Here is a 26,333-nt window from a genome sequence, read left to right as displayed (position 1 = left end):
CTTCCCCCTGAGCAGAGAGCGAGAGCCAGTTCACGCGAGAAAGCCAAGAAGAGCCCATCAGTGGGCAGCGGCCATAAAGAGTTGGCGCCGGTTCCAACGCGCGGCCTCGGCTCTTTCCGTGCGGCTGCATGTTTCCGGCCGTCGCGGTAATGCGGCCACTATTCGCACGTCGTGCTGTCTTCCTCACGCCTGTCCGCTCTGCGGTGAGCGTTGCGCTCCACGCGTGTCGTCACCAGACGTCGTCATGCAACGCAGCAAAGTCACGGGACCTCGAATGTCACGACGGCCCTGCTATCACGCGTCAGAAAGTGTATGTACACGGGTTTCGCGACATCAGACATTTTTGCCTTGCAAAACGTGCAACGTACCGTGAGGTGCGAAGGCGCTAAGCGTAAATTTCCCTTCACTGTTTATTATATTATATTATATTATATTATATTATATTATATTATATTATATTATATTATATTATATTATATTATATTATATTATATTATATTATATTATATTAGTAGCTTCTTTGTTATCTTTCTGTACGCTGTAACGCCTTTGTCCGAAGCATAGGCTTAGTTGACAGGCTTTTTTTTTTTCTATCGCCTTGACTGTAAAATCTCTTGTCCTGATTATTGTTGTGCGTAAAAAAATGATTGTACTTCTTTTGTGTGCTTCTGTGTGTGTGTTGTACCAGCACCAAGATCTCAGGGTTGTTCCTGGGCATCGGAAATAAAGATGGACAGATTGATTGATCGATTGATTGATTGATTGTATTATGCTGATTTATATTATAGCGCTCAGCCCATCCACAGTATACGAAAAGAAGACAACGGAATTCTCTGCTTGCGCTTGTTTCACAGATTCAACAGTGCAGATCGGCAATGATGTGCCTTTCCGGCATTCACCTGCCTCTCAACAAAAGCATAGACCGTCGTTGTCATATACTCAGTCATTTCATGCTCGTCTAAACCTTTATCTCAAACGTTATCAGCTAATACCCCCTGACCAGACACTAAATCCCATGCTAAAACAGCTAATGACTTACACAGTTTTACGATACTCGTGCTGTGCTAAGCAGTCAAGAGGCGACTCTACTGGCAAGACCATCGCGGGGAGCATATGCCCCACTCCTTGAAAAAACATATCTCGCTGGGTGTCGTCTTCGCACTTATAGAGTGTATGGGAGCGTACATAAGAGAAAACGGGAGAAAGCGATGACAGGAAGTGATAACGCTCACAATGAGTTGTGCACTCACTGCTGGAGGCCCGATACGCGAACTCACGGACGCAGCATACCCTCCAAATCTTTCTCTCCTTTTATAGGGCGTCTGTTGCAGCCCCACTGTTTTTCCTTTGTCCGTCTCTTGTCTTTAGAGGTCAGAGAAATCAAGTATCTCAGGAGTGCCTCGATATCCCGCGACCTATCTGGTGGGGAAATACGTGCGCGAGGCTCTGGGGCCTCAAGCTTGTCGCATGCGTTGTCAGCGTGAAACGCGCGAGGCACAGCTCGCCGAAAAAGAAAATTGATCGGGCGCATGAAGTACAAAATGTGACCGCTCGGTATCGAGTCGAGGATTCGTGGACATCGATTTTAGTTGTGAGGCAACAGTGGAACACTGTAAGGCGCTGTTATGGAAATATTGAAAGTAATGGTCCAATCTCCCGATTCGTAGAAAAATATTTCCATTAAAGTTTGTGCATTGCTCGCACCGAGTATTTAAGACTGCCATAGGAAACCGATGGGGCACGTTTGTGACGAAAGCAAAAACGTTAACAGCAAAAAAAAAATGCAAGCCTGTCAAGTGGAGATCTGCGGATATATTTATTGTTATTGTGAAATCTTACGATATACGAAAAAAAAATTGCGTTCATAAGCGATTTTCAGTTGAACGACGCGCCTGTGTTCAGAACTTCTCGGTATGTGATTCCGTCGAATCAGAAAGTTTCTCCTACCAGCGTCATTATCTTCTAGTCGATTTCCAAGCTACGCACGATTAAACAAACCATTATCGATGTTTGAATACAACCATAGGAGGAGCTTACCGGTTGTCAATTTAGGTTTATGCTGCCTGAAAGCCGTAACAGATAATTAGAATTCCTTCGTATATTCGCGCGTGCCCACCATCTGTTTCATTCAGAAAATTCGCCAGTCTTATATGTATAAACTGAACGAAATGACAGAGACAAAGAGCTCGGACAGCATGCATCGTGTAAACGCGTGGTTGAGCCATTTAATTTTACCCTTAGATTCACACAGCTAGCGCCGAAAAAAAAGAAAAATAGATATTATTGAAACGCCAAGCGAGCAGTGTCCGTTGGGTGCTTTGTTTACCCGAACGGCGACAAGGCGCGTCCACTCCAGCGGAGCCGGGGACTCGCTTCGCGCGCTGTCCCAGGGCGACGCGAGCCGACGTATGTCCCCCCCTCCCTGACGGAGGCCTGACAACACAGCACAGAGACCCGGCGGCCTTCCCGAGATTTCCCGTGCCAGGCCAAACTCGCCGCCGCCTCCCGCGAGGGGGCGGTGTTGTTTGCGCAAGCAAATTGGCCCCCCGGATTTATCCACGTCCGCACACAAAGCCCCGTCTTCCCTATACACCCAACCTCCCGCAGGCCCTCCTCCCTTCTTTGTTTAGCAGCCCAAAAGAACTTCGTCTTAATTTATTCTGAGCTTCTGGACGTGATAGAAGTGATTTTGAGTTTCATTACTTCCTTCTTGACAGTTCGTTTTTATTTTTTTTTGCCGTTTTAGCTTTGGCAGTTGTAGGGAACTGCACTGGAAGCGCCAGGCTGCAAAAAGCAACAAAAACAAATAAAATAACTTCTAGGACTCATTTCCCTACACTGTATACACGACGTTGACCTGCGAGAGTACTGCGTGTCCACTTTTTCAAGTCGGGTGTTCTTAGGAAAGTGCCTCCCTATCCCGTCTATGGGTGGTCATGTGACCTTACACGCGCTGACGTCATTCTTCAGCCACCACGAGCTCTCCGAATGCTGTCGTCTCTAAGTATCTTTGCATTATCACACAAAGACGAATCAGTTCAATAACGCACCTGCAAACGAGCCTGCAAGTTTAGTTTCGTCGCTTGCGAACAAGCTGTAGTAGAGTGTATGGGATGCCACACTGACAAATCATTCGTATTAACAGCCCCAAAAGGTTGGTGCCTACCGCCTCGAACTCAGATTTCTTATAAATGCGGAGCACGCATAGCGGCTGCAACCGTAAGCCTCGCGTATTTGAGGAATGTCGTGGTGATTTCAGGTGGGCGCAAATCTCTTGCAGTTACTTCAGGAATGAACTGTATCTGCACGTAATCCTTCACTTACAGTGGCTGTAGTCTCAAGCGCAGTTCTTTCGCACCTTCGTACGAAGCTCCTCTGTAAAGGGATTATACGCGTGAGTGAACACTCGAGAAACTCTTTCCCAGGTACATCCTCCGCGAGCTTTGTTAGCACAGTCGCCCCTCGGTTAAGCGTGCTCGTCTCATCGGCGCCAGTTTATCTTACCGCATAACTCTGCACCCGTGTCGCAATATAACATATGTTGCCACAACGTATCTTATAAGTTTCTTTCCTTACGTCGGCTTCGCATATTTTGCTTCTGGTTTATCTCGTCTGTTGTTTTCCTGGGGTTTTCTGTTACCTTGCCTTCTTCCCTTCCCTTTTTAATCCCCTCATTCCCTTCCCCAGTGCAGGGTCCAACCGGAATAATATCCCCCCCCCCCCCCCCATCTTTATCTATCCTCGTACACATTCCGCGTTCTTTATCACAATACTCCTTCCCAATCTGCTACTACTATGATAGAATGAACGATAAATAACGATTTCTACCTACTCCCGCTCATGACAACAGGTCACGTAACTATTTTTGGATTTTTTTTTTATCGCTGGTAAGGAGTAAGCGGTGTAAACGTCACGGGCATGAAATGGAGTGGGAAACTGAAAGAGAGCAATAAAATATTGACACGAGCGAAACACGCACGAACACACACGCACAAACAGGCGAATAACAAAGAAAGACTCGACTCGAAAAGGCGCGCGAGGGAAATTCGCCGTCGGGACCGAAAATAAAAATCGAATAAATTCGCGACGGCTTCTCGGGCCATTTCCCTCCTCCTCCTCCTCCACTGATTCGCTGACCGAGACGGCACATACACTCCCGCGCTCTGATTTCAAAGGAAGGAAGCCTTTTAGCGCCTCGGGTTGAGCACGGTGCGCAGAGTCGATCCTGTGCTGCGGTCGGCTTTCATTTCATTTTCACTTCTCTGCACTCTATCTCGACACTGCACCCCCCCCCCCCCCCACCCGTTCCTTCTCTCTACGTGTTCTTCTCCCATCGCTGTTCGCACACATACGAGGCGCTAAGATATTGCGCCCCAAAAGGTCAGGCTGCGCACAGAAGGCGGTGATGTCGGCGGGGGAAAAAAAAGAAAGAACTGGCGCAGTGAAGTTTCAAGAAGCGACGCGATTATGCGTTTCTTCGAGACGAACAAGAACTTAAATGCAGATGTCAGTTCAGTTCACGAAAGGCAAGTAAATAAACGGAGGGAATGCATGTCCTTCCTCGTGTCACCCTGCGTCATATATCTTTGTCGTCGTTAATCTGTGCCAGCGGAAGTGTGAAGTCAACAAGCTGTCGTCCCTGTACAAACTGGGAAAAGCATTTCTGTAAATGTTTACACCAGCGAAAGGCAGGAAAACGCGGCGACCAACGAAATCTACGGAAGCGTTGCTCGTGGTCCTACGCGCGCTCGACCGCTGGCAGCTGCGGTAGCAGCGTTGGGGGTTGGAGCCGCGGCTCACCTTGGCTCGGCCTCTTCCCGACCCGCCATGGACGACGCCTAGGACAACCGGAGACTCACACACCGGCGGCGGACTTCACAAGGGCCGCACGCACCACCATCCTCGTCACAACGGCACTACCAGCACCACCTGATTTCTTTTCCTCCCTATCGAGCGATATCCAATCCCACAGACAGGCTAGGACGACGCTCTTTCACTCGCGTTATCCGTCTTCTCCGATTCAGCCCTCCTCCCTGAGAGGTCCCAGACGACTGCAGTGGCTAGGTCCTCCCAAAGTCGTTGCGGTGTCCAAAGCGGGCAGAAGGGAACAAAGAAGCGCTGCACGAGACCAGAAGGGACGCCGAGAAAAACGCAGGCGATGCCACCGTTTATAAAAGATGGGCGATGCGGCCTCCGTGCAAACCCGCGAGTTAGACCGGGCGACAGGGGGCGCCGACGACTGCCGGCGGCCAGAAATGTCTGCCGAAGGGGGCAGGGGGGGGAGCTCACCAGGAGCGGGTCTTCTCCTTCGAGAACAGGCCCCCAGACAGAAGGGAGCTCGCGGATCAGCGGAGGAGGCAGAGCGCCCGCGCAAAAGGAGCAAGACGCGCTTCAAGAAAGAAGATGCGGCGGGGCCCGCCCGGGGATGGCTGGCGGCGGGGGAAGAGGGGGCTACAACGGCGAGAGAGGCGGAAGGCAAGGTTAGTAATGGGCGACGGGACAGAGGAGGAGGCGGGAGGGCGCCGAATAACGGGCAGGGCGCTGCAGTGGAAGGCGGCTGCTGCTGCCGTTCGGAGGAGGAGGAGCAGGAGGAGGAGGAGGCAGCAACCCCCGGCGGGAGATGAGAAGAGGCCGTCGCGACAGCGTGTTGCGCGAACCGGTAGCGTGCCAAGTTTTAAAGCAGATGCAGCAGCGGGATGGAGGGGGGGCGAACCCGCGCGAGAGCCATTAGCCGCGGCTGGGCCGGGACGCCTCACCTGAATGGGCGGCAGGTATATAAGCGGCTGCGATGATGGCGGGGACGACCTGGACGCAACCCTTCGAGGAGAGCGGCAGCGTTAGAAGACGAAAAAGGAGGCGACGCCAGGAGGATCCCGAAGGATAACCACGATGGTGGCTGCCGGCGGAAAGCTTTAGGAGCCAGTGTGCGAAGGCTGCGCGTGGCGCGGCGAAGCGTGGGGTGCAGCAACGGAGCCCGTATGCAGTCAGCCGGATGAGTGATGGGAGACAATGAGCCTTTCGTCATGTGTCTTCGCTCCGGCGGCACCGAAAGTGCCAAGTGAGACCCTGCGCAACCCCATCGATGCGCCTGTCAGAGCTAATGTGCATGCCCAAGTGTGCGCCTGTCAGAGCTAATGTGCATGCCCAAGTGTGACGCCCCTAGGTGCGTAATTAACGCGCGTACATAACGATGTGCACACGCTTACGACACTGACGTGGATCGCCCCGAGCCCTTGGACTCTGCCACACCGCTCCGGAACACGTGTGCTTGTTGGCAAGGCGCATGAACTCCTGAAGGAGTGGAAGGTCGACCGTATGTGCAGCTCGCCTAAAGTGAAAGCCGCTTTTAAGACGCACCCGACGTCACTGATGCAGTACGACCGTAAAGTGACAGCTGCTATCGCCTCCCCCCTTTTGGTGTTTCCTTCCTTTCTCAGCCCCAGGCCGCACATGAAAATTTGAAAGGAAAAGGCATCGAACCCTTCCTCGATGCGTCACCGTAGAAGGAGTCCCGTTCATGGTGAGCGGACTTGTCTCAGCTGAAAACCAGATCGAGTTTCCGGTCGTTAAATAGCAATGAACTGTATTTTTGTTACTCGTGAATAACCGGTGCCAGCGCGTGTTTCTCTATGCTGTGCTTTAAAGTAAAGCACAACAACACAAGCGAATGCTCACGTTTACGCTTGAGTAGGACTAGGAGTACGTCTAGGAGTACGTATATAACGTTTACCTAACGACGGCAAAAACCGCTCAGCCAACTTCACAACCACTCCAGAGGCTCGATTAATAACGCGAGTGCTTTCTGAGCTCTCAATACAAGTCCGTTCCCGCATAGCTCACAGCTGCGCGGTGTGTCAGCGCTGTAGCAAAAACCGCCAGCGGCGGGCCAGCAGCGGTGGACGGTTAGGGGCGAACCGGAGAGACAACTCGCCTGCTATTCAGCCGACGCTGGTGCTCGCGGGACCCGCGTTAAGCCAAACGGACGCCGACGGCCCATCCATTTCGCCGAGTCTGGCAGAGGCAGCGCGCAAACTGGCGGCGGCACAATTCGTCTAGGAGCGGGCGCTGTCCCATCGGAGACGACGTGACCGCGAGGGGACCGGCCATCCGTCAGCTGGCTGCGGTCCAGCCCCGGCCCAACGGGCGACGATTAATCTGGTCGCCCAAAGCCTCCTCCCACCCCTCGCCTTTGTCCCCCTAAAACGACCTCCTTTCCCTCGCAGACCAAGGAGCAAGCGTTCCTTTGCACCGGAAGATCGCGCCAGGACTCCCCCCCCCCCCCCCCCCCCCCCCCGTAGACAGGAAGTGACGCAAGCGTTCGTCTTCATCGTTTATCTGGACACCAGCCTCGTCAGCGGAGAACTGCTGAGGTCAACAGGGCTGAAGCGTGGATACAAGAGAGATGAAGAGAGAGAGAGTGTGTGCTCAGCGCGAAACAATCCAGCTTGGCTAAGCAAAGAGTGAGCATGCAACAAGACTTCCGGTTGGTTGTCTCCACTTAAAGGAGACACAAGGGGCACAACAAGCGTAATGAAGGCGATGAGGGATGGCGATACCATTAAGTGGTTTTGGCTCGAAGCAGATGAATCACGACACAAAATGCTTCCGTGGTCGGTGAAAAAAAAAAAAAGAGGCGGTCTTCAGTGACAGATGACTGAAACATCCAAGGACATCTGTTGTTTCGCCTGTAGCCACGGTGGCATGTTGTACGAGCCAGGAGAGGGCCGGAATCATCTTCATATTGCACATTAGTAAACAGCAACTAAAGACCTGTCATCAACGAGAGCAGCCTGACGTTGAGAGAGTGGAGTTCACTTTAACATTATTATAATGTCAAGACCTTAAGGGAAGAAATGAAATTCAGGAGCGGCACAAACGCGCGAGTTTTCCATGTCATACCGTACGGGGTCCACAACTCATTGAATGACCTAACATTGACATAATATAGATTAAAAATCTTAGGTCATTTCATTTGCGAAAGCTTAAATGAAAGAATTTTATATAAGAGATTTTACATCGATGTGTGCTTTTTAATGATGATGGTCACGAGTGACTTTTATGGCGCAAAAGCATCTTTGATTAACGAGCGCCATGACACAAGGTGATTTCGTCCACTACAAGTGGGATTTAGAAACCTATTTCTCAAGCATTTCACCCTAAAGAAGCTGATCATCAGGCCAAGGGTAAGTTTGTACCCATTGTATCACTGCTGGGTACCCGGCGGCACTGAGGATCGAATCCCGCAGCACCCGCATGCGAGGCAGATACTCAAACCACCAGGCCACCGCTGTCTGTGTGCTCTTCAATTAAAACCGCAATGTGGTACTTACAGTTAATGAGTCAGTGCAATAATGTCATGTTTATTTACAACGTGAATCACCTTCAGGACCACACAAAAGACAAGAAGGCAAGCATAACGCCAGAATACCAGAGCATGTCAAAATTATTCAAACGCCTCTGAAACGTTTCGCAGTCAACTTTCAGAACAAAACCTATACTACGCTCTATAAAAAAAAAAAAACGAACGCTCACTGCAGCACATAAAAGCGTCAACTAGTAAACACATACTAGTTCAAAACAGGAGAGATTACCACGTCATGCAAAGACCAGCTCAGCAGGAACAGCGTTTGCCGTTTACGTTGGCTTCGCGCAAGTCGAGCGACTGTCCAACAACGCCCATTTTGTTTCCAGCGCCTACGTGCGCTCGGCTCAACTTGTCCACGTCGCCTTCTTGCCTATGACTCGGCAGCGCAAGTCCCGTCTTCTCCTGGTGACTCAAAAGTCACCCTTCGCTTTATCTTTCTTATTTTTCAAAGGCAGGAACACTTTGACCAAGCCGCCGCTGAATGGGCAGCAGCGTCCACGCGTGCACTGGCTTGCGCTGCCCATCGGCAATGTTTTCGAGCCGGCAAGGAAGTGGGTTCCAAGTATTGCACCCCTTTTTTCGACGACGACGGGCGTTTTGGCACCGCGCACGAGGAGCACCGAAGCGGAGAGAGGGCAGTTCGCCAACTTATAGCCCTGTCCCACTAGTACAGTGCAGCGCTGTGCAAGCCGAGCCGAGCCGCAGAAAGCGAACGGCGAGCTTCCACGGGTCCTTGTGCAGCGTTTCTATAGGGCGGGAAACGCCACGCACGCTGCGTCATCAGGTAGCCTTCGCGAAGTCGTCTGCTCGCTTGAACTCCGGGAAAGCAGACGACGTACAGACGCATTATCCCGTGTAATGGAGATCGCACGTTGGTCTAGTAAATACACGCGCTAGCTCTCTACATTCTAACACGAATACACCCATATGAGAGCAGGAAGGGAGTAAGCTGTCCCCTAGCGCACCCATTTGTAAAAGGGTGTGCACTAGACGACAGTTTACTCCCTTTTACTCCTTTCTGATTAGAGTGTAGATGGATTAAAATCTTGGCACAGGTGCGTTTGTTACACCCTAAAGAAGAATGCCCCTATATGAGAGCAGAAAGGGAGTAAGCTGTCCTTTCGTGTACTCTCTTTTATAAAAGAAAATGCGCTAGAGGACAGCTTTTTTTCAGTTTAGAGCGTAGGATTAACGAAACGATATAATCGGATCAAATTGTGAGACGGGTACCAGGAGAGATAAGAAGTAACTGGCTCGAAATTGCAGTTTTAGCAGACCAATAAAGACGTATTTTCACACTTCTCATCGCAACGGGAACATAAAACAACTATCTCCTAAAACCCGAAAATGTGTCCCCACAGAAAAATATAAACAATGATGATACGAGACGACCATGACGACACAAAATAACGTGTAATGAGCACGCGCTGCTAAGCAAGACAAAGGCGGCGCCAAGAAATCCCGTTCATAACGTGATCGACTGGCACCGGCGCTTTAGCGTCCGTAACGCTGTACAGTTTTCGCGCAGTCAGTGCAGACACGTCGCAGCGGACGGGTTTTGCGCGCAACGGGGACGAGCCGCAAGCAAGGAGGCAGGGAGGGAAATGGGGAGGGGGGGAGCAACACACGACCGGTCTGGTCGGTGCAAATCACGACCTCGTCGCGCCAGACACCTAGACGTTGACTACCGCTAGCAATCCGCGAGCGAGGGAAGAGGAGAGGAAAAGCAAAAGAGCCCAGGCGCAGTAACGCGCCACCGACGGACGTCAACGCTAAGGCGCGCGCACTTGCGCTGGCGTCGAGGGGCGTATGAAGAAGCAGCAGCAGAAATCGCCGCGGAGAAAATAACCGCGGCTTTCCTGAATGAAACGAAACTCGTGTGCGAAGTGCCAGGAAGCAGCAAGGCGGCAAAGCCGCGAACGTGTAAATAACGACGTTCACTGCACTGCCTGTCTGTGACCCCATCCTTGGCCCGAAGGTGTAGCCAGAACTTCGGTCCAAGGAACGCCTTGATTGGCTTGAGCGTCGGTCGCACTTTTATGTAGGTTGCAAACCACGGACGCAAAGGAGAGGATGCTATCTTACCGAGAGAGACAGAGATGATGATTGTGGAGTTCGCCGACCTTTCCGCGAACTAGTAGGTCTCGTATACGTGTTTCGCAAGGAAGGCCGCACCAGTGGGTCGGAAGTGGTCTTAATGTGATCAGCGCGTCGCCAACAAAGGGACCCGTCCCGTCCCTGCTTCCCTTCTTGCAGCGGATGTCCTTGTTTTCCCCGCGCTGTCACGGGCATAACCCGTCCTTCAAGAAGCCTAACCAGGTACAGCTGTCGACATGTGTGCGGCGTCAAGGGGTTGGCAGAGGCTTCGGGAATGCAGGAGATACGGCTGAGTAGGAGCAGAGTGACCATATTCCCTTAACGACTGTCTTCTTCTCTCTTTTTTGTTTCTGTAAACAACTTGAGTGATCGCCTCGTCGGCATATGTTTGTCTCGCATGCACGTGTGCGACAGAGAAAGCAGATGACAATGTTAGGAACTTGGTGCCGTGGGTAATGTAGTCGCGTTTGTGCTGTTTGTGTGTTTGATTGCAACCTCTCTTTTCTTAAAAGTTTAATCAGTACTCCTTCCCCAATCTATGATTAGTGGACGGAAACCTCATTTTCCTTTCCCTAACCACCGATTGGTGAGGAGGGTCGCTTGTAACCTTACTGGTTGCTGTCCCCTCTAAGGGCGGTGGCAGAGGGGTTAAAAGTAAGCGCTCTGGGTTGAACAAGGGCTGAATTCGTCTGATCAACGGTTTAGTTATGTTGTAAATAGTTTTCTCGTTGCTCGTTTCTTCTTGTTTCATTTATGTTGTAAATAAATAGTTAGCCTTCTCCTTTCCTCGAGTAACGTGAATGTTTGCGAGCTAGAACCACCGGGTCATCAAGAAGGTGTTTCCTCTCATCGCCACCTGAAGGGGATTGCAACTGGCGAAGTCTGAAGAGGGGAAACTCAACTATGATGATGATGATCTGTAGTGCAACAGCTCAGATTTTAGCAAGCCCGTTCAAGTTGGCAACGGGCCACTGTGTCTTAGGGACGTGGATTAAATGGGAGAGGGCAAAGGAAAAAGAATGAAATATTATCTACATTTATTTCAAGTGGTAGTACAAAAACCATGGCCACGATTCAGTCGCTTTAAGAGTGGAATGCGATAGCGTCAGATATCACATCTGTCGCAGCGTCTGTTGCAACTTCTGTGCGTGTGTGCGTCAGTTTCTTTGCAACTGTCGGTCCATCAACCGCCATATTCGAAATGCTTGTTGCAGTAGGAGGTATCCGCTATGCTGTGACCGTATCGACATTTACACAGATGACATTTTTTCCGACTTTTGATTTCGGTTCTCCGTCTAGGCTGCGATCTAGAAACTAAGTTGCTCACAACCCTGTGCGCAGGTTCTGATAGCGTCACAGCGTCCCGTGACCACTATCGACCAATCATTGATTTAATTGCCACCTGTCACGGTGGCCATGTTGCTCACAATCTGGTGCGCAGGCTGTAATGATGTAACAAGGTCGCGTAACATCTCTCGACCAATCACGATGGTCCATCAAGGCGGGTTGTGATGACGTCACAAGGTCACATGACTTCTCTCGACCAATCAGTGAATTTCGTCTTAGACATTGGCGGGGCCCTGGTGTGACCACAACGATAATGCTATTGCATTAAAAAAGTTATACTTTCTCTGATAGGTAAAAAAAAAAGTCAGTGCATGGCGCTGCTGCGAAGGCAGGGAAGGGACTTAATATGCGTATCATTCTCTGTCGCGCTAGGGAAAGCGGCTCCGTTTTAAACTGGTAACATGTTCTTTCATCTATACACGCGCCGGGCATTCCAAAAGAATGAACGGTACGCCGCCCATTCTCTCCCTAAAGCCCATTCAGAAGGAACCAGTAAGAGACCTCCATTCTTTCCGTATACCTAACCACTCCGGGCTTCGAAAACAGGCCGCAAGCCGGGAGCCGGGGCATCCTTCTTCAGTTCAGGTCTGAGGCGGTCCTTGCTGGGCGCGAAGGCGCAGGCCAAAGAAAATAACCGGGCCCAAAGGGAAGTAGGTGTCTCCTCGTTAGGCGCGCGTTAGTCGGCAGGAAGCGCCAGTTGTTCCGCATGTGCGCCGTGCGCTTGTTTTGCCGGCACGCAGGGAGGGGCCCCCTCCGAAAAGGCAGCGCCATGTCACAAAGTGACGCTTTGTTGTTGAGCTCGCTGGCCTCCGTTCAAACTGGCGAGGAACGAGAACAGAAACGGCTCGGAGAGTCCCAAAGTGAGCCGACGATTGTGCGGAAGCTACGAATGGACTCCGGCTGGCGGGTGGGGCTACTAGGAAAGGTGTAAACAAGTCCTCGCCTTCAATGCCCCTTATCTTTTGTTTCGGTGTACACTCCTCACAAACTGGTACCATGAGATGTTCGGCAATCTGGGCTGTATTAAGCTTTTTTTTTATTTCACTAAAGCAGTCTTGAAGGATATGAAGTGCTTGCGCTATACAGCCCCTACAAAACAAGAAAGAGCGGAGTAGTCCGGACTACTCCACGGAGTCATCTCGGCTCGGTGACTGCATGCTCCCATTTTGCCACTGGAACTAGCGATCCCCGACCCTGATTTGCCATTGGAATAGCCTTGCTCCGAAAATAGAAGAAAAAGGCGATCCGGTAGTAGTGCTCCGAATCTGGAGTTGGAATTTACGATTAGCAAGAGTTTAAAAGCTTGACACATAGTGCCTCGCACAATAAATACGTGAAGATAGTGCAACGCCAGTTCGTATTTCCTTCTAGTTTTTCTCAACTCGCCGAGAGCCCCGGATATTCACAAAGAAAAGAAATATTTTCATCAAGCATGTCATATACCTTCCACAAGCGCTCTGGATTTTCAGGGTTTGAATAAGTCTAGCCTATACCAAGCTATTAACAATTCTGGAGATACATCAATACAAGCAGCAGACTAAAAGGACAACGTAAATAGAGTGGCTATACATCTTCATTTCGCGCGTCGCTTTACTTTACTGGTTTCTGTGCGCTGAGTTCGTTCTCTTTGGAACGCGTTAACTAGACGACCTAGAACTGCGCACGCAGGTGGCGTGGACGAAAAAAAAAATCGCAAGCACCGTCAGCAGCGGTACAGGAAAGAATACGGCTTCGGTGAAACGACGGCTAAATCGGTAGGCCGCGTACCCGAAGCCCCGGCCTTAATCGCGACAGAACCAGCAGCTGGTAAATATGCCTACGTAGAACCATTGACGTAACCGCTGTCGTCAGCGTAGCGACCGACGATAGAAATGCAGCTCACGACAGCTATATATAGAACGCTCTTTACCCGTCACATATTTACGCACGAAGGCTTTTTCAGGTACGAGCTAGGAGCTGTACGAAGGCTCGTTTTCTGAACGTTTAGGTAGCGGAGGTGAAGGCTTGCAGCAATGTGGAATTGAGCAAATATCTATTAACTGTAGTCCCAAAATTATTACGTATTTTTCTCTGCTCGTTTTCAGCAGAGTTTTGCGCAAGAGGCAGTGGACGTGAACCAAGTCATACAACTTTCCACCTTCCTTTCATGGAATTTCAAAGGCGCTTGGTAGTACCTTAAACTAACCGCGCTAATTTTAACGGCAATACTTTGCATGGCAGCTTTGCACGTTTTCAGCGCAAAGCCGTTATTGGGAATTATTAGCATTCTTATAGTCTTGGGCTCCGATACGCAATGGGCTTCCAGCCTCCGACAACAACGCTTATTTATATTTTTGCACATATATGTCTTTTTCATTGTAAATGAAAAAAGAGACGGGGCATCGGCCAATACAAAGTGCGACACAGCTGGTTAAGATTGCTACAAACTCATGTAATGAAGGCACCACTCCACAGACCAGGCAAAAATGCCTGTGCTTCCGGAAAGAGGCATTGTTCCAAATATGGCACAAAAAAGAATGTTGCCATGAAAAGGTGAATATTATAGAAGACATCCAGAGGACAAAGTGCGAAGTACAGTCTTGGTCAAAAGTCTTCAGGCCAAAGGCTTTCCTTTTGACCCGAATTATGGAGACATGACGGCATGATAAAAGCCCACAGGGCCCTGAAATGCTAGGAGAAGGTTTCTTCCCGTTGGAGACAACTTGCTGATTGACCTGTTCTTTGAATGTTCTACAGGGAGAATTAAAGGAACATTCATTCCACTACATGAAACGCTGTGGCCTAAAGACTTTTGAATGGGCCCGGGCGTGTACACGACTAACTCAAAATTCGAACGGCTTCCCCCAACAATGCCAAACTGTCGACCGCACACTCGGTACAAGTAGGCAGCTGAATCTTGCGAAACTCGTGCGCAACGACCGAGGCGGAGCTGACCAGTTCAAATGTCATTCGCACGCACTCTTTTCCACCGAGACGCCGAAAATGCCCCGCCCCTACGCAAAACTTTTCACACCTCAACTCACTCACCCCCTCTGCCTCACACACACATGCATGTGCTAAGTTCGACAGCTTTCCAGAGCGCTTTCTTTCAGACACCGCGACGAAGCGTTCTGGGCTACATTTAGCGCGCGCGCGTCGATGGTCGGCTCCTTCCCCGACCAGAGACTGAGGAGAGTCAGAGGGGAGAGCCCTCAACCACCACCGCAGCGAATAGGCACCCTCCTCACCATGGCGTGGCCGACGCCTTCGTGCTTAGAAGCCATCATCGCTCGGTCACCGAAGGAAGCTGCTCTCAACTATAACCTTTATCCGCGTTTGCCCCCTCGCAGGGAGCGCGTGTTTGACCTGCTCTGTGTGTGAGTGTGTTTTGTGCGAGCGTCTGCGCGCTACCGCGCGTGCGTGCGTGCGCATGCGCACTGCTTTCGCTCATCATTTATCTGGGCACTCTGCTTCGACGTTGCGCCAGGTCGACAGCGAAGAGCAAGCGGCAGCCGCGGCTGGCAGGACAGTGTTTCCGCTGCTACTTTGCACTGCTTCGCTGCCCGTGCTCGGCCCAGTGTTCTGCTACATTTCTTGCAAAAGTAGGCGGTAGCGAAGAGAAATCGAGCACACAGCACGGACCCAGGTTTACAACTTTACATACATCGGCACCGTTCAGAGCCGCCAGCGTCGACTCACTTACCGGCCGTTATTCGATGACGTCACTGTGCTCTTTTTTTTCCCCCGAAAGATATTATACCCGCAAGCGAGCCCGACCACACTGCCTTATTACTGACTTCGACCAAAATCCACGGATGGGCGTAAAGAAAGCCAGCTACTGAGAACAAAGGGATAGCACGGAGGACAAGCAGATTTACGGGTGTTACTAGCTGACTACCGTACGCAGGTGACAGGTATAAGGTGACTACAAGATGGAGGGAGCATGGCAGCGTACGGATGGGTATGATCGGAGCACTTTGTGACGATAAACATATTTCACTATAAAAGCTATAACTACGGAGACTCGCTTCAGCCCTTTCTTGAGAGCAGCTGCTTTATAGTGTGACAGATCACAACCTCCAACTCAAAACGCAGTAGCACATCTGCTCGGTAACACGGTTGCAGCAATCATAACGACTAGTCTTGAAGGTCCATTGAAAGAAGTGTGATTACGCTATGTAATCTGTTTCGCGTTTAGTAAGCTGTGTGGAACAGACGGACTCAGAAGGTGAACTCTTTATACGACATCTCTGAATCCTCTTCCGCCTTCTAATGCGTAATGCCGTTCCTACTCAGGCAGACCGACCAGCGGCGAAGCCGCTGATCAGACGGGCCTGATCGATGATGCCCGAGCGGCGGCGGCGGCGGACTTCACGCACGCGTTGGCAGCGGGCGGCCGCTCCGGCAAAGCACAGCACCCCCTCCTCTTCGGCGCTCTTCCAAAACACTCCTTCGGTCGACCCGGGAAAGACGGGGCACGGCGCTCAACTTTAACCTTTCCGCCGCGCAGGACCTGACTCAACGGCGAAGAGGAGGAGACAGGAGGAGGAGGAGGAGGAAAGCGGTAACGTCATCGTGCAGACAGGACGTCGCGCTGCTGCTCCTCCGCCTCCCTTCCTCCATCATCCCCATCCTCTCGTTTCCGTGAGGACAGCCCGCGCCCTCTCCATCCTCTTCCCCCCTCGCGTTGAGGAGGCGACCGCAACCCGGCTGCAAGACTCCTCCGGCGTGCACGCCTTTTGTTGGGTAAATATAGCAACGGCCGCAGGAGGCCCGGCCGGCTGAGCAGGCCCGGCCAACACGGCGGCGGTAGCCCCCTCCCCTCCTACTTCCCCCTCTCACTCCTCCAGCAGCTCCGTCGTGAGCACTCTCTCGCTTTTCCCCCTCCCCATCCCCAGAACAGTAAGAACGGGCGAGGCGTTCCTCGTCGCGCCAAGACGTTTTTCGAGCGACTATGTGGCTCTGGAAGCAATGTGAACCCTAGAGTGTAAGACGCGGAGATTGCGACAGCCAGGTGCAAACAGACCGGCTTCGCGCCCCACGGCGCTACAGAGCTGCCAATTACAAGTGTAGCGTGAACATTCCTTCACTCTAAACAGAAAGGAGTAAAATCGGGAGTAAGCTCTCCTCTAGCGTCTTAACTTTTATAAAATGGAGCTCGCTAGAGGACAGCGTACTCCCTTTTTACGCCTATATAGGTGTATTCGTGTTTAGAGTGTTCACGGCAATGGTCTGCCGCAACGACCATTTCGACAAGGGACAAGATTGTGCACCTATCTTTCTTTTTTCCTTGAGCAGTCCCCTCTTTCACCACAGGACACAATTCGACACACACACAAAATAAAAATAATTACAGTCCACCTCAAAGACAACGGTAATAATTACGCATGAGACGGCGAGAAATCACACCAGCGATGGGCACGCACAGTGCACATCCAATGCGCGACCGTAATCACCAGCAACCCCTTTCTCGCCCCGAGAAACGCAATGCCCGTGACAACTTACTCGTCCAGAAATGCCAGTCTGGTATCTAAGAAGTCGACAGTTTGTTCCTATAGCCCAAGTACCTCAATATGGCTTCCTCTGTTTTGTTATCTGACGATTGCAAGGGCCGTTCCTGGGCGAAGCTTCGGGAGGTCTTAGTTGGGTGTTAGTCGACTTAATCTAGCTATAATCACTCCATTCTTAAAACGACAGGGCAAAATAATGCCCTTGATTTTGCAACCGAGTGTCCAATGCATGCTAAACCCTCCAACCCATCCCCCCCCCCCCCTCCCTCCCATCGGCTTCTTTTTTTTCCACAAGTCCGGGGGGAACGTTGTCGCACCCCACTGGGTTTTTAACAGCACCCTCTGCTGAACATGGCGACACGCCAGCATTGTTGCTTCTTTGTCCTGAGAGTCTGCGCGCGCCGGCGGGGTTGATTGCTCCGGGAGCAGAGCAACAGCTTTGAATACTGCTGTGCCAACTCTCTCACCGTTACTCTCCACGCTAACGAACTCTCTTCTGGCTTCGTGACTCCATTTGCATAACGTCTCACCTCCGTGCATTCATTCACCCCAACCAAGAATGAATGACGAGCGTCGCCGTTGAACCGGTCACGACTCGCGCTTCTCGTGCCAATTTTTTTGTTCTTTTCTTCCCCCGGTGTCCTTCGGTCTTTGTGTTCACTTTCCGCAACCGCGAATCTCTCACGATGCCCGCGCATTCGAAGCCGGGATTTCATCTCGTTCTGGCGCAGTAGCCTTCGTGACAAGACGAAAAAGTAGTTAAGAAGAAAGGTGCTAGTAATGGAAGTCGTCTGTGCAGTGAAACCGGGCCAGACTCGCGCACAGATAAGATGCTCGACCACTCTGTGACGCAACGCCATCGGCCTTGCCGGTTTTTACTTGACTTAATTCCACTATTCCCTTTCGCATTTCTGGCCGTGCTTTAGTTTTGCCGCACTAGTTAAGTTTTACAATGTTTTTTTTTCTTTATTACTAGCTGAGACGCTTCGCACAAAAAATACGCGTCATTGAGGGCAGTTTGTACTTCCTCGCGACAAAGAAATAAATAAAGTAAAAAATTAATTAAATAATTATAAAAATAAGTTGCAAAGCAACGAAAAAGACGCTTCTGAACGCTACACAGGAAACAAGAAAAAAACATACAGCCTCCCCAAAGTCAACAAGTCAGATAAGCTCCTTAATGCTTGAGGTGTATCACATCACATTTTGTTGCGGCTAGCCGTTTTCTGCTCTCGGTCTGTTTCCTCTTTTGTTTCTTTTTATCACAGCGCACAATATTTAGCTAATAGCCCCTCAGGCCAAACTCGCGACAGTATCTTTGACTCAAATGAAAGACCCCAAGATATGTATCCCCACCTTCCTGAAAAAAAAAAAGTTTTCACAACGGTATACAGAATATTCGGAACGAGAAGCGGAAGGCTGGAGTCGGCCACGAGAACCCGAAACAATGTGAGAAGCAGAAAGGCAGGCTTGAAAATTGTACTGCACCAGGCTTCATGTGCTGCCCATAACAACAACGGCGACGACCATACGGTAACTGCTTATCCAGGGTGTATGTGCCCAAGCTCTGATCACCATGAAGAAAGACAGGGAGCGAAGGCCCTGTATTGTTGTGTACCATAGTCTCATCCACACTCTGGTAGCCAACAGGCTGGAAGCTCTGAATGCAAAAAAAAAAGTAATGTTTCGGTGCAGAAGCACTGATAACAAAGTCGGAAAACAGCGTACACTGTGTCACACAGGTGCTGAAATATGACACATTTCCAGCGACGCTTATGTCATTGAACTCTTAATTGCCTCTCCTCTCACTCATGCTGCAAGCTGCAAGGACGTACGCGTCCTACCGCGCAAAATGCACGGACCTATCTGCCAGCTATGCGTCAGTGGCGCACTAGTCTTTATCATCGTTCTTTTTTAAAAGAGGTAGTCCTGGTTCCGCCCAGTGCTCTGATTGCTCAAAGCGGAAAAAAGAACAAAGAACAAAAATACTAGTCACCTGCGGCAATTTCTTTCCAAGGGCACAACATATGTGGCTGCCTCCACAACCTAAGTATCTGATAGTGAGAAGCGACTCAACGGAATCTGCCTGGAGGGGTTGTTTTAGAGACCTTAATGCACCCGCCGCTGCCAGTTGCGTTCAATCCGTTATTCAGGTGCCACACAAAGCTTGAGCGACCTCGCGAGCCGAGCGGCAAACTAATGAAACAACTCAAAACTGTCCTGGATGCCGCAACCGCTTTCGCTTTCTCACGAACTCAAAGTTGAGCTTGCAGCGATTTTGTCAAGCGTGCGAGATATACTAGGGGCACAAAAACTGACTAAAAAAAAAATGCAACGCGGACCCAGACTGTGACGCATCATTACCTCCGCTGCTAGAGGCTGTATATAAGTTCCTTCCGCACGACTCCAATGCCGTTATCGGCCTGTTCCCGCAAAGGATGTGGCGAAAAATAGATACAGTCAACGACCGACCGAAGTGAGCCGAAATTGGGAACTATAACAACGGAAAAGCGGAGACTCACTCAATCGTGGTCGGCGGCGACGCGCGAGGCGACGTAGCTCTCTATTTACTTCTTCTTTATGTTTTAATTTATCGTAAGTGGTGCTGACAAGAGGCGGGAGCTCGAACTGTTTCGCACCGGTGCAAGAAAACGACTAAGCGGTTTTAAAAACTAGCGAGGATCGCTTTGCAAAGAAAGGTCAGGCGGCCGAAACTCAGACATCTTTTGGCTTTTTTTGGATTCGGGCAAGTGATACTTGTTCACGCACTCGTTTGACGATTGCACACACCATCGTCTACCTTGTAGCTTTTGTTCCCTTTAACTTTCCGCGTTACGCACCTGCTCTTTAATTTTTTGCTTAAATTTTGCGCGACATCAAGACAAAGAGGAGCCAATTCGGCGTAGAGTTCCTGCTATTGTTACGAATTGCCCTTCATCGTGAGGTGCTTGTCATTTGAACTTCACTTCATAACGCATAATAGTTGGTGCAACGGCGGCATGTATATATAATGTTTACTTAGTTCAGGCGCGAGAACATCGCAACTAAAAATAAAGCTGGGGCCGTACAAGAAGTAGCAAAGCTTGTACAAAAGAATTGCATGACCAGAGCTGGCTCATTATCAACAGCGCCCTCTTCCTCATTCACATATCCAGATCGGGCTGCCGATGACCTTGAGGTGAATGCGGGGGGATTTAGAACACGACGTACTACGCCGGCGACTGTTTACTATCTTGTAAGTAAATCAATCTACGTCCTCGTTTAAAACAATCCAAAGACGAAAAAGGGCACTGTCTATACCAGAATTTTAAGAAATTAGAAAAAAAAAAAGAAAACAGAAAGGGTGGAATTTACAGCGATCGGAAACCCGATCTCCAAACATGGCGGGATGTCGGATGTAGTAAATATCCAATCCGAAGATTATGGAACGCGATACTGGCAGAAAAAGAAAATTGCTTTCACTGTCGTTTTTGCACGCAGCCAAGGAAGAGGAATACAGACTCTCAGTTGGGCCAATACGATGAACTGCGTAAGGAGAACGCGATTTAGGGTGATGCTTTTCTATTTGATTATTTTCCATTTGAAGATTTTTCTTTCTTTGCCTTTCCATTGCCTGATCGTCGCGCCCATATTTTTCGCTTTACCTTGGCTGGCTTCTATGGCTCGCTAATGATTTTATGCTTTTAATTTGCTCCATTTACGCATCGCTTTACTCTGGCTGGCTTTATGGCTCGTTGCTAGTTATGATTTCGAATTTGTTGCGTTGTACACATATCGTCTAACTCGGCGCGTTGTACTGGATGAACCGGTGACGCGCGATCACTTTTCCTTTCTTCGCAGTCGCTTCGCTGGCGCTGACCTCTCGCCTGTCGTCGGGGGGCGCTGGTCGCGCTCGGCTCGAAACACGCGCTGGAGGCTACACTCGGCAGCCACGCAGAGACACACGCCGGCATTTTTCGCCTAATGGCACTTATAACGCTTAGGCGGAAAAAAAAAGTGCATTCCGTATGCCTAATTCTGTGTGCTCACTTCATAGTCTCTTGCTTTGCTTTTGGTCACTATGAACAAACTAGGACACATCCTTTCTTTAGTGTGTGACTCATGAGTGCAACATTAAATCTCCAGATGATCTCTGCTCCCATAGAAATTAAATTTAATCACCGAAATCGCGTTCCATAAAGTTATGACGGCAGATGTACCTTAATATTGGCGTTGCGCATCATTTTTAACTCCCCTTCCACCCAAGGGTCCGGACATTAAAGGACGGCAGGAGAAAGAGAACAGCGAAGTGAGCCTGTGAGCCTGGTGGGTTGAAAGAAGCGGGGACTATCGCTACAAAAGCGGCCAGTGGTGGGGAAGAGGGGGCGGGGAGTGAGTGAGGGCCCGGTTAACGCTTCATTACAGTAATTACGCGCTAGTGCTTGTGCTGCCGTTTCAGCCAGTTCGCAGAGGAGGTGGGTGGGGAAGAAGGGAGGGGGGGGGGCGACAGCGAGGTGCCGCTTCGGTCGCTTTCGTTGCTGCTGACCCCGTTCGCGTGCTGCTGCTTCTTCTCGCTGACGGAGTTGCGGACACGCCCAGCCTGGGCCCCGAAGGCCGCGGGCTCGGCGCTCACGACAACGGGTGAGGAACGGAAGGGAACAAACGAGCAAACGAGAGAAAACATTCGTGCTCTACGTTGTCACGCTGAGGACGACGGTACAACCGCGTGTGCCGCTCGGCCCGGCCCTGTAGAAATACTCGATACATGGGGCTGAGAAGAAAGGTCGCCGGAAACTGCCCCCCCCCCCCCTCCTCCCTCAGTCATGGTAAAAAAAAAAAAGCCAGCGCGTGCGTGTGTGTGTGTGTGGGGGGGGGGGGGGTGTCTGAGTGTGGGGGAGGGGGGTGGGTGAGTAAGTGGGTGGGGGGAGGGGGTGGCGAAGCACACAAAAATGGTATTGTAATAAGCAAACATCAACAAGTACATGAAAACAGACTGAAAGCAAAGAGGAATAAGAAGAGAGCACACAGCGGTGACACTTGAAGCAACTGGACAACCGCCAACGAGCACGTGGTGAACTGCTTTAAAAGCATACGCTATAGCTGCCTTTCGATTTATCTTTTCCTTTCTGTATATATATAATCTACCGGACTCTGCTGCTAAAATATATGAGGATGCGGTTTCTTAGGACTGAAAAGCAATACTTGCGGTTTCGCGGTGGATAAACAAACAGGGGTACGAAATTGCAGCTCAGCTTTGCTTGTATAGACTTGCATGGATATTTCGCGTACCCTTCCAGAGTCCCCAACTACTGTTCATTCTTCAAATTACACCCACCCATCTTTTGACAACCCATAACCTACTTATTCTCAACGATGGTGTTTCTCTGTCTCTTAAACCTTTTATTCTTATCTCTTCGCTGCCGAAATTGCGGAATCTGTTAGAGGCACATCGGGTGAACCGTACGCTCGCTTTACGTTCGTTGTCTACTCCTTGGCTTACGTACCCGAGAATGCGCGCTCCTGTACTCCCGTGGAAGGAACCGGACATGTAGCGACGCTCGAATTTCACAGACGGTGAAAAGGTGACCGGGACGCAGCGCAAACCGGAAAGTATCTTGAGGAAACGAAAGAAAAGCACGGAAGGCAGGACAAGAACTGGATAAGCAGAACGTTCAGTTGGGCGAGCTGGTACAGATGCATTCTTGTAAAACAGCGCGAACTACGACGGACCTATGTCCTTCTTGTCCTTGTCCGTTACAGTTCGCGCTGTTTTACAACAAGAGCTGGACGTCTTTAAAAATCAGTCGGCACGAGCCAGAGATATGTTCTACAGGTACCGTAATTCACCGACGTAAAGATGTCGCCGGACGACGGCTGACAGCACGTCGTAATAGAAGCGCCCATGCAGGCACGGCTGAAAACTGCTCAGTGAGAAGTGAGTCAGTGAGATGTCGCAGCTTAATAATAATAATGGTTTTTTGGGGAAACGAAATGGCGCAGTATCTGTCTCATATATCGTTGGACACCTGAACCGCGCCGTAAGGGAAGGGATAAAGGAGGGAGTGAAAGAAGAAAGAGGTGCCGTAGTGGAGGGCTCCGGAATAATTTTGACCACCTGGGATCTTTAACGTGCACTGATATCTCACAGTAAACGGGTGCCTTAGCGTTTTGCCTCCACCAAAACGCGGCCGCCGCGGTCGGGTTCGAACCCAGGAACTCCGGATCAGTAGCCTAGCGCCCTAAACAGTGAGCCACCGCGGCGGGCAGAGATGTGGCCACTTCAAAAACACAATCATTTCCTCCGCAGTGTGCGTGGCAAGGAAGAAGAGGCAAAAGAAAGAAAAAAATGAAGAGAGAAGGCGGGCAAAGAACGGGAGGGGAAAGAAAGGGGTCGATTAAAGGCGCACTCCCCCCCCCCCCCCCCCCCCCCCTAAAAAAAGAAGGAAGGAGTCAGTCCGGGCGGTTATGTTTACCCGGCTGCGCTGTAATGTTCGCCCGCTGACCATCTGCGAGCGACATAAAGAAACAAATGAATAAAAGACAACGGTAAAAGGAAAAAAAAAAAAGATTCTCGGCAACTTGGGGAGCCCCTGCTGGACGAATGTGTCGCGCGTTTTCCTTCTTTACTTTGCGCGCTTGTTTGCCGGTGTTCTTTTCGTTTTCGATCCGACTCGACTAGTGTCGCAAGGAGAATAAATAGCCTTCTCCGGAGGACTGCGTTTGGTTTATCAGTTTGGATAATCAGGCTGCGAATGGAATCATTAGTGGGCTCCAAGGGGGAACATGGACAGATGCATAAAGAACTCTTTTTTTCTTCTGCGAAGTTAAGCCTAAAAAAAGGCAAAAGAAAAAGTCCCCCCCCCCCCCCCCCCGCCCTGCCATCGTTTTAGGTCAGTTCAGTTTGAGTGCCCATTTCCTGTTGAGCTTTGTATGCGTCGTCTACACGCTCTGTTCAACGGGTCTGTCGTATTTAGGTTCCATGAACTTTTCGCGTATATTAATTACTTCAACGGCGTCATAAATTACGCTTTAAATGACGTCACCGACCAGACATGAAAAATATAATAGCGCGTTACGCTGGTCGGACTTACGAGGGAGGAAGGGGGGGGGGGGGGCAAAATTTCCCTGATTTTGTTTTGTTCCCAGGATCTGGGACGAAAACTGAGTCAGGTAGGGGGATACTGCACATCTATACTCGTAAGAATATCCCGACATCTTCTTTTCTGCGGTTCGGCGCTTTCTGAATCGCTGCGCTGCTAAAGGGGCTGATAAAACTGCTGCAGAAATCAGGAGGCGATCTCAATTTCGAAAACGCATTCGGTGGTATGCATCGGAGGAAAACGCTAAGGCGCCCGTGTGCTGTGCGATGTCAGTGCACGTTAAAGATCCCCAGGTGGTCGAAATTATTCCGGAGCCCTCCACCACGGCACCTCTCTCTTCCTTTCTTCTTTCACTCCCTCCTTTATCCCTTCCCTTACGGCGCGGTTCGGGTGTCCAACGATATATGAGACAGATAGTGCGCCATTTCCTTTCCCCCCCAAAAAACAATTATTATTAATTATTATTATTATTATGCATCCGGCACGTCAGCTCTAAAAACAAACTCTTGGCTAACAGAGTCTGTGCCAGAAGCTATTCCAGGACAAGTATACAACCACGTCGGTACGCTTGACGAAAATTCGTAGCTTGCCTGCACCACAGCGTCCTCGTCACGCCTTTGAGTCCATCACTTGATTGCTGTTTGCCTTACTTCGAAGGCACAAGTAGACGAGTGGATCTTGCACAACTGGTCTTTTTTTCTTTCTTGCAGCTTCTTTTCTTTTTCTCGCCACGTTAACCCTCCTCTAGCACCATGCCTTAGACTCCATAACACGAACGAAGCGGGCTGATGGTGGAGCAACTGAACGCAAGGAACTTGAGGTCATGCCGTACGTGCATAAAGTGAGCCACAGCATCTAAAAAGTTGCGGCCAAGCAGGGAGTTGGTGTGGTGTTTTCTGCCCCTTGCAAGCTTTCGGGTGTGTGCTCGCGCATTTCTGGAGGTAGGGAAAGGAACCACGTTTGCACAGCGCAGCACGAGAACCGCTTCACGGCGTGTGTCGCTCAGGTCGTGTACAGGTTGCCCCTCACATACGAAAGAGTATACATAGGCCAAACAGGTCGATGTATTAATGACCGGCTGCGTGAGCACCATTCCTCCCTGGGGTCTGATGACGGTGCCAACTTGCCTCGCCATTGCAATGAATGTGGGTGTTATCCACTGTTAAGCAATGTAGTGATTCTTGGTAGAGGAAAGGGAAAGCAAGAGCGAGAACCTTGGAGGCATACGATATCAGTTTGTCAGGCCAAGATTGCATTGCCAAGTGCGCTTACTCGAGAAGGAATTCGCTTTTTTAGGCCGGTCACGGTAGATGTGTATCTGGTGTGCCCTATGCGCTGTGAGTTGTGACGCGGCTGTTGCGCATGCTCTGCTGGCCTTGCTGGGACTATGATTTTGCCTAATAAATCTCAGTTGACAGTCCAGTCGTTGTGGCGTGAACACTCCTTCTCTTGTCCATTGTCTTTTGTGACTGGTTTTTTTTTCGAGTTTCCATAACACTCACTGCGAACAAAATACGGCTCTCTCTCTCTCTCTCTCTTTGTGCAATTAATCATCCGTTGACCCACGCATGAATAATCAACGTATCTCCATGAAACAATAATATTCGAGCTATTCCTGACGGCTCCATATTAACGCGCGACCGTAGTATAACGCGCATGCGCGCAGTCCACAACGGCAAAGCGCGAAGCAAGCACCGGGACTTGTCGACGACCAGCCTGCGATCTCAATCGAAGCAACGCCGGTCCGAGAATCGAGCTGACAGGTTCGCTGGGCGCCCCGTAACACAAACGAAAAAAACATAAAAGACGGAGAAAAAGCGGAAGGCGAGGGACGAAGAAAGCGGCGCGCAGATAATGAGGAGAGCGGGCGCCTAATCGAGTGTGAACCGAGTTAGGGTCGAAGAGAAAGACAGTTCCAAGCGCAGCAGCCGCCGGCATCGCCGACGTCCGCGCGTC

General features: G+C 50.4%; 1 protein-coding gene across 6 annotated transcripts in view; it reads right to left on the bottom strand.

The window, feature by feature from the left end:
- The window catches only part of PMCA (plasma membrane calcium-transporting ATPase 3), a 289,652-nt gene that overhangs the window by 137,736 nt on the left and 125,583 nt on the right, over nucleotides 1–26,333 (bottom strand). Inside the window, exon 1 of one of the 6 annotated variants that reach the window (XM_077631440.1) lies at nucleotides 4,801–5,256. The exons of 4 other annotated variants lie outside the window; for them this stretch is intronic. The gene's annotated coding sequence lies outside the window, so the exon portion shown is untranslated. Of the gene's footprint in view, nucleotides 1–4,800; nucleotides 5,257–26,333 lie in introns of those variants that run through there. One more of the 6 variants, XM_077631432.1, reaches the window with a different exon arrangement.

Source organism: Amblyomma americanum, chromosome 7 (assembly GCF_052857255.1).
Source record: "Amblyomma americanum isolate KBUSLIRL-KWMA chromosome 7, ASM5285725v1, whole genome shotgun sequence".
In the NCBI taxonomy this organism is placed as follows: domain Eukaryota; kingdom Metazoa; phylum Arthropoda; class Arachnida; order Ixodida; family Ixodidae; genus Amblyomma; species Amblyomma americanum.
Note: the sequence above shows the minus strand (reverse complement) of the source record. Positions and strands in the feature narration are given on the sequence as shown.